Consider the following 7,197-nt stretch of genomic DNA (forward strand, 5'->3'; position numbering starts at 1 on the left):
GACACTTTTGTTTCAAACATCTCTATTTTAAAGACAATTTACACATTGTAAAGCTCACCCATTTAAAGCATGCAGCTCATTGGTCTTCAGTTCATGGAGTCATCATTGTCATCATCATCATCATAATGTACTTAAAAAATATTTTCATCCTCTCTATAAGCAACCTTGTACCCATCTCTCATGCTTACCCCATTTCTAGTCCCAGAGAAATTATAAACTAATTTCTGTCTCTATAGATTTGTCCAGTCTGGATATCTCGTGTAACGAGAAGCATACAATACGGCTCTATTATGTCTACCTTCTTTCTATTAGCATACCTTCATCCTGATATCTCATGTAACTAGAAGCATACAATACGGCTCAATTATGTCTACCTTCTTTCTTTTCTTTTCTTTTCTTTTTTTTTTCAACCTTTTATTTATTTATTTATTTATTATATGTAAGTACACTGTAGCTGTCTTCAAACACTCCAGAAGAGGGAGTCAGATTTTGTTACGAATGGTTGTGAGCCACCATGTGGTTGCTGGGATTTGAGTTCAGGACCTTTGGAAGAGCAGTCAGTGCTCTTAACCGCTGAGCCATCTCACTAGCCCGAGACTACCTTCTTTCTATTAGCATACCTTCATCCTGGATATCTCATGGAATGAGAAGCATACAATACGGTTCTATTATGTCTACCTTCTTTCTATTAGCATACCTTCATCCCCAGTGGTGAGTAATATTCCACTCTGTGGCTATATACCACATTTTGCTTATGTATTCAAGCGAGAGACTTTGGGAAGTGTCTACTCTTGTATAATTACACATATACGAGTATGTTATGATAACACAGCTAAGAAGATTTACATTCACTTACATTCTATATTACATTCAATGTAATACACATTGCATTGCATTGCATATATATGAATGCTTTTATAGCCACATATAATATATATTACACCCAATGTAATATACATTACATATCTTATGTAGATACCTAGATAAGGAATCCCAGGGCTGTATGATAACCTTATATGTGACGTTTTTGAAGAGCCGCCAAACTGTTTTCTGCAGCATCTGTGGAGAGCAAGTGCTCAGGTTCTGTCACGGCTTACACAACACTTGCTATTGTCTTGCTAATTGCAGCCATCCTAGTGGGTGGAAAATGGAATGCCATTGTTGTTTTCATTTGCTTTTTCCTAATGACTAACAATGGCAAGGAGCTTTTTGTGTGCTCATTGGCCATATCCTTACCTTCTTTGGAGAGGTTCCTTTGCCGGTTTTGAAAATGAGCTATCTTTTTTAACGAGAGACAGGTGTTCCTCAAAGATACCTGGGTCATGAATGTATGAGTGCTTGAGCAATGTGTGTGTGCTCTCTAAATTAAACCCAGAGCTCATCAACTTTATGGTTAGCCAGCTTCCTCGGGAATTTCCATTCCTGATTTTCGAGACTGCAATCACAGGCCGGTTCCATCTCACACACCTGACCTTACCATCAGTTTTGGGATCTAAACTTTGGTCCTCCTGCTTGCCTGAGGGGCTGGAAATGTTTTTTTTTGTTTATGTTTTTAGCTTATTTATTTGAGAAAGGCCCTCCCTATGTGACTCTGGCTGTCTATGTACACGAGGCAGGCTTCGAACTCACAGAGATCTACCTGCCTCTGTCTCCCCAGCTCTGGGATTCAAGGTATTGTGCAACCGTGCTTGGCTTGGGGCCAGCCCTGTAATCACTGAACCATCACCACAGCTATCACCTATTTTGAATGTTTTCTCAGGCTGAGCTCTGGTCTTACATTGATACGTAACAAATCTCTCTGTTCCACACCGTGAGGTACCCGCTCTTGTGGAGTGTGTATATTTCCTAGTGGATCCTGCAAACAAGTAAGCAGAGAGCTGGGGAGGCTCAGCAGTAAAGGGGCCTGGGGCCAAATCTGGCCCCTGGAGTTTGACTCCTTAGACACACACGGTGAAGTAGAGAGGTGTCTTCTATGGCTTGCCCTGTGGCCTTCACAACCGACCGCAGCACATGTGCACACAAGCACAAAATAAACAATAAGAAATTTATATTAAAAACGATAAATAAATAGAAAAATACAGATAAACGGAGAGATGTGGGGAGTTTTGTTTGTTTGTTTGGTGTTGGTTCTTTTTTCTTTTTCCAGACATGGTCTCATTATGTAGCTCTGCCTGGTTTGGAACTTGCTATGTATAACATGCTGGCCTAGAACTCACAGAGATCTGCCTGTCTCTGCTTCTTCAGTGCCTGCAGGACACCAGAGACATTCTACATAAGAAAAGTGACACAGAGAGTTTGAAAGTCTTGTCCAGAAAAGACTTCTTGGAAGAGGGGGGATGTTACAGCCAAGCCTGAGGGTAGAGGGAACATAGGACGAATAGGGTAAAGGCCGCATATGAAGAATAGGGCAGTAATGTTCCATGTGGTCCAGACACCGTAAGTCACCATCCTTCTTTTACTAGCTTTATGTAGGCAGATGGGTTGAATGGATATTTTATTTTAAAATGCCTCATTAGATGAGAAACCTTCAGGAAGCATTTGGGATTCATTAGGATGAGGCCTCTCAATTTAATTCAGAAATCTTCGGAGAGTCCTAAAAAGAATGGTTCATAAAACCAACTGGAGAAGCCAGGTGGTAGTGGCACACACCTTTGATCCTGGCACTGGGGAGGCAGAGGCAGGTGGATCTATGTATCTGAGGCTAGTCTGGGCTACAGAGTGGGGACATCCAGGGCTGCACAAAGAAACTCTGCCTTGAAAAAACAAAACAACCCAAAACAACCCTCACACCCCCTCCACTCCCCCCAACCAATCAACCAACCAAAACAACAAACAAACAAATAAAAAACACAACTGGGGAAAGAAGGTTCATTTGTGTGTGTATGTTTGTTTTGTGTGTATACATGTGCGCACACTTGGAAATTTTCCTGTCTTTATTTTTTTAATTTGCAAAAAAGGAAAATTATATTCTTGCACCAAAACTAGTGTCATTTTTGCACATGACCGCTGCCAACACAGTGATACAGGGAAAAATAATTATTTCAAGAACAATTTCTGATTTCTCTATTTCTGACTGAAACTGCTCAGAGCTTGATATTAACTCCAGAAGGGAGAAAACCAAAACAATCCTAAGGATGGCATAAAAAAAAAAAAAAAAAAAGGTGTGTTTGCTGGCAGCAATTTTATCCCCAAATGCACAGTAAGTCCTGAGTTTGTGAGTTGTGGGTAAAATACCTTTCTGATAAATAATATATTAGCTAATAAGCAGTAGGATTAAAGAAAAGTTTTCCATTAAAAAATTCAAAATGAAGATTAAGTCTGAGGCAAGTTTGCTTGGTGGAGGGCAGTTTTTGCACAGAAGCTTAAAAAAAAAAAAAAAAAAAAAAAAAAGAAGAAGAAGAAGCTGTAATCAGTTGCTCTGAATTTTCCCTCCCTCCCTGGTGGCACTCTGTGACACATAGTTCCATATCTTTCCTGAATGCTAACTTTCAGAAATGCCTAGCCTCCAGATTGTATGGCTCTGGGTGATAAATTACAGCATTTCCTTTATCCTTTAGACTTAAAAATTGGTTTAAATTCTGTGTGTGTGTTCATGTGCACGTGCATGTGTGCATGCGTGCATGCATGCGTGCATGAGTGCATGTGTGTGTGTGTGTGTGTGTGTGTGTGTGTGTGTATAAAGCTGGGTATTCGCATAGGAGTGCATGCACCCATAGAAGCTTGAGGTGTTGGATGCCCCTGAAGCTGGAGTCACAGGTGACTTCAAGTGACTTGCTGTGCGTTCTGGGACTCAAATCTGGATCCTCTAGAAGAGGATCTGTAGATGCTCTGAACCCCTGAGCCATCTGTTCCATCCTTCACTTAACCTATCTCCACAGATAAGTAGCTACACACACTCCCGTTTTATAAAAGAATAAGCAGAGACTCAAAAAGGTTAGCTAACCCCTCAGCATCACAGAGCTTACTTGGTGCTTGACCCCATGGAAATGAAATTAATAATCAAACATGCTGGAATAAATGTCTAAAATACTCCGGAAAACAGTTCCATTTAAGCAGCTTCAAGCATTGCCTGGATGACCTAGCCTTTGAAAAGAACTCAGCTAGGTTTTAACCAAATAAAAGCACCGACTCACACATAACCGTAAGTCACCCGTTCACTCTTTCTCCTCATTATCCCGTTTGCTCCCAAAAGCAGTTTGTACGTTTAGCAGGTGGTAGGCAGTAAATTATTATTCTAAATGGTGCCTAATAATAATAAGGCGGCGGCTCCCACAGTGTCAATCCACAGACGGGGGAATAATTATTGCATTTATCCAAGCAGATGAATTTCAGAGGGATTTGAATACCCTTCTAAGGCCAGTATCAGTATTTTACTTATTGTCGCTGGAATTTAACACACGGCTTTATTTCTTTGTGTCTGATTATTACGCTGGCTCGTTTGCTCTTCCTTTATTATTTTTTTCTTAGCAGTTGTACTGTTCGCTTCGGTTTTCCATCTCCTTATTTAGACTGCTGCTCCGGAGGAGTATGAAGAGTGAAGGAAAGAAAGAATGAGAAGGAGTTCTTGTGTCCTTTGAGCAAGCAGGCCCTATTCACTGTTTTTTCTCCCCCTTTGTTGAGAAAAGGAGTAGAGGCATTGTAAAAGGTTTGTTTACATCCACTTTCCACTCCAACCTGCTTTCATTCCTTAAGGTCTACCTTCGGGGTTATTTACCGTGGTATAGCCAGTGTCCAGGACTGACACTAGACAGATGCCCTCGGTGGTTGGTTGGATGAACGAAAGGTAAGGAAGAGGATGCCCAGAGTCTAACTTGAGACGGAAGGAGGAGACTGGGGCTGTGGGGAGGAAAGAATCTGAAAGTATTTGAGGGATGGAGAGAGAAATGGAAACGGATGTCTCAAAGGCTGGAACTGGGAGACAGGAGGCCTGAGTAGAGACCACAAAAGGTTTCCAGGGAAAAAGTGGCAGATCGGAGACGGTGAGGGCGAGACAAAGAGCAGCCGGCCGAGGTTGCTCGGGGTTCTTCGTGGGAAGAAATGGGAAAGAAGTGGAGGGGCGGGGAGGCGGCGGAGGAAGGGGCGTGAGGGAGGAGAGCGGGGCGGGGCGCGGGACACCGGGGCGCGGGACGCGGGACGCGGGGCGCCGACCCTGGCGGTGACGGAGGCGGGCGAGCAGCGGGAGGCGGAGCGCGAGTGCAGCAAAGTTACTCGGCCTTGCTCCGGGCCCGGGGGCCGCGTGCTGCTGGCGGGAGGAGCGAAGCGGGGCTCGGCGGACTGAAACCCGAAACCTCGCGTCCCGGGCGCGGCGCGCAGGGAGGAAGCGGCGGGGAGGCGGCCGGGCCCTGAGCAGCCGCGGTGCTTCGGTGAGCCCCTGGCTGGGGGGCGCAGGCCGGGTGGGACGGGCTGCCCAGGGATGCAGCTGCGCTGAAGGCATTGTGCTGGGCGCCGGCCCGGCTGGGTCTGCAGCTCCCCCCACCCTCCCACCGTCTCCGGATCCCCTTGCCCCTTCGGCGTTCCGCTTCTCCCGGAACCCCTCTCTCCCTAGTCCTAGTCTCGTTCCCGGCTGTACCGCGCCTTGCTTTGGGGGAGCTGGCGCGTTTGCGTCTGGTTTTGGAGCTCTTTGTGGAAAGAGCCTGTGGGGCGCGCCCCTCCAATCGGGCAGAGGCTTTTCAGAAACCCACCTGGTTCTGCTGGGTGCAGCCCGTTCCATTCCTCCGGATCCCCTCTGCACATCCCTAGGGAAGGGAGAGCATCAGTTCGTGCCCCGGACTCAGCCGAGGAGGGCCGCGCCCCCTGCGGCCCGCTCAGGAATGGGGGTGTGGGGCGCAGCGGCTAGGGCCCTCGACTGGAACCCGTGAGGACCAGGTGAGTAACGTCCTCCTGGTCAGGACTCCCGTGTGTCCTGTGCGAGATCCAGGGTGGGAGGCGCACCCAGAAGTCTCCTGGCTCTGTGGGGTGGGTTCCCCTGCCTCTCAGATCGGTGAAAGGGAGATTCAGTTGATTTGGGGGTTAGGAGGGAGCACTTTACCAACTGGGCCAAGAGCTTAAGCCCGGGTGCATCCCAGTGCACAAAGGCATGTGGCATGACAATGTCTGTTAGGATGGTCCATCGCGCTTCAGAGCCATTGGCTTCCCAGTGACTGCAGCCAGGGGCTGGCATCTCTGGGTAGCACAACTCTGAGACTCTACTTTTTCATTATCGTACCTCTCATCCCTTTTGTAAAGTGTTTACGGAGAGCTGCCATTTAAATCTCCTGGCTAGGTAGGGAGACAGGTGCAGTTTGGGAGGGAAAAGGACCTGGGCTCAGTGATGGGCCCAGTGGGGGATACTGATAGATCGGTCTGACTTAGGTGCTGGAGCCTCCAAATCCGGCTCCTCTGGGTGGGTTGTAGCTTGAACTCTTGGAGCCACGGCTTTGCCAAATGGATGATGCTTGCCTGTATTTTACTTCAGCCACCTTGAGAGCAGGTGAAAATAGACCCCTCCAGAAAGAATGGGGAGGGGGCGGGGCCTCAGCTTAGGTGGCCAAATTCTTCACCCAGCTGCTTCCAGAGCCCCTCTTCACACACTAACCCACACCCACCTTATTCTCTACTTCTAAAGTGTTGACAGTTGTTTCATACTCACCTTTTAAATCCCTTCACACGACAGTCCTGTGAATTGCAATTATTGTCCTGTTTGAGGGGGTGAGGAACTGAAAGTCAGGAATGTGAAACACTGTGCCCTATTTTTTGTTTGTTTGTTTATTTGCTTGCTTGCTTGTTTTGTTATGTTTGAGACAGGGTCTCTATGCAGCCCTGTCTGTCCTGGAACTCACTGTGTGGAAGGGGCAGGAGAGGAGGGACTTGAACTCACCAAGATCTGTCTGTCTGCCTCTGCCTCCTGGCTGAGCTAGAGTCCCAGTGCTTTGAACATGGGGGGTCCACTGACTCAGGACTTTTTGTCCTACAGAGCTAATGAGATGGCAGTGAGCAGAAACACCATCTCAGAAGGAAACCTGCTTGGTGTTTAGGAATTAAATTCAAGACCTCGTGTGCCCAGATCCATATTGCGGCCCTGTGCCCTGGGAGTCCTCTGACCAAGGACTATGGAATGATCAGAGTGTGTGTGTGTGTGTGTGTGTGTGTGTGTGTGTGTGTGTGTGTGCTGTTTGGGGTCTGAACTTCATCCTCTATAAGTGTCAGATCTCCAGGTAG

The 7,197-nt window shown here is 46.8% G+C and overlaps 1 protein-coding gene across 1 annotated transcript in view; it reads left to right on the forward strand.

The window, feature by feature from the left end:
* The first annotated feature begins 5,845 nt into the window (after window positions 1-5,845).
* Gpr161 (G protein-coupled receptor 161) overlaps window positions 5,846-7,197 on the forward strand; it is a 47,017-nt gene continuing 45,665 nt past the window's right edge. The window contains exon 1 of the mRNA XM_029539093.1: window positions 5,846-5,865. The gene's annotated coding sequence lies outside the window, so the exon portion shown is untranslated. The remainder of the gene's footprint in view (window positions 5,866-7,197) is intronic.

Source organism: Mus pahari, chromosome 5 (assembly GCF_900095145.1).
Source record: "Mus pahari chromosome 5, PAHARI_EIJ_v1.1, whole genome shotgun sequence".
NCBI classification, from domain to species: domain Eukaryota; kingdom Metazoa; phylum Chordata; class Mammalia; order Rodentia; family Muridae; genus Mus; species Mus pahari.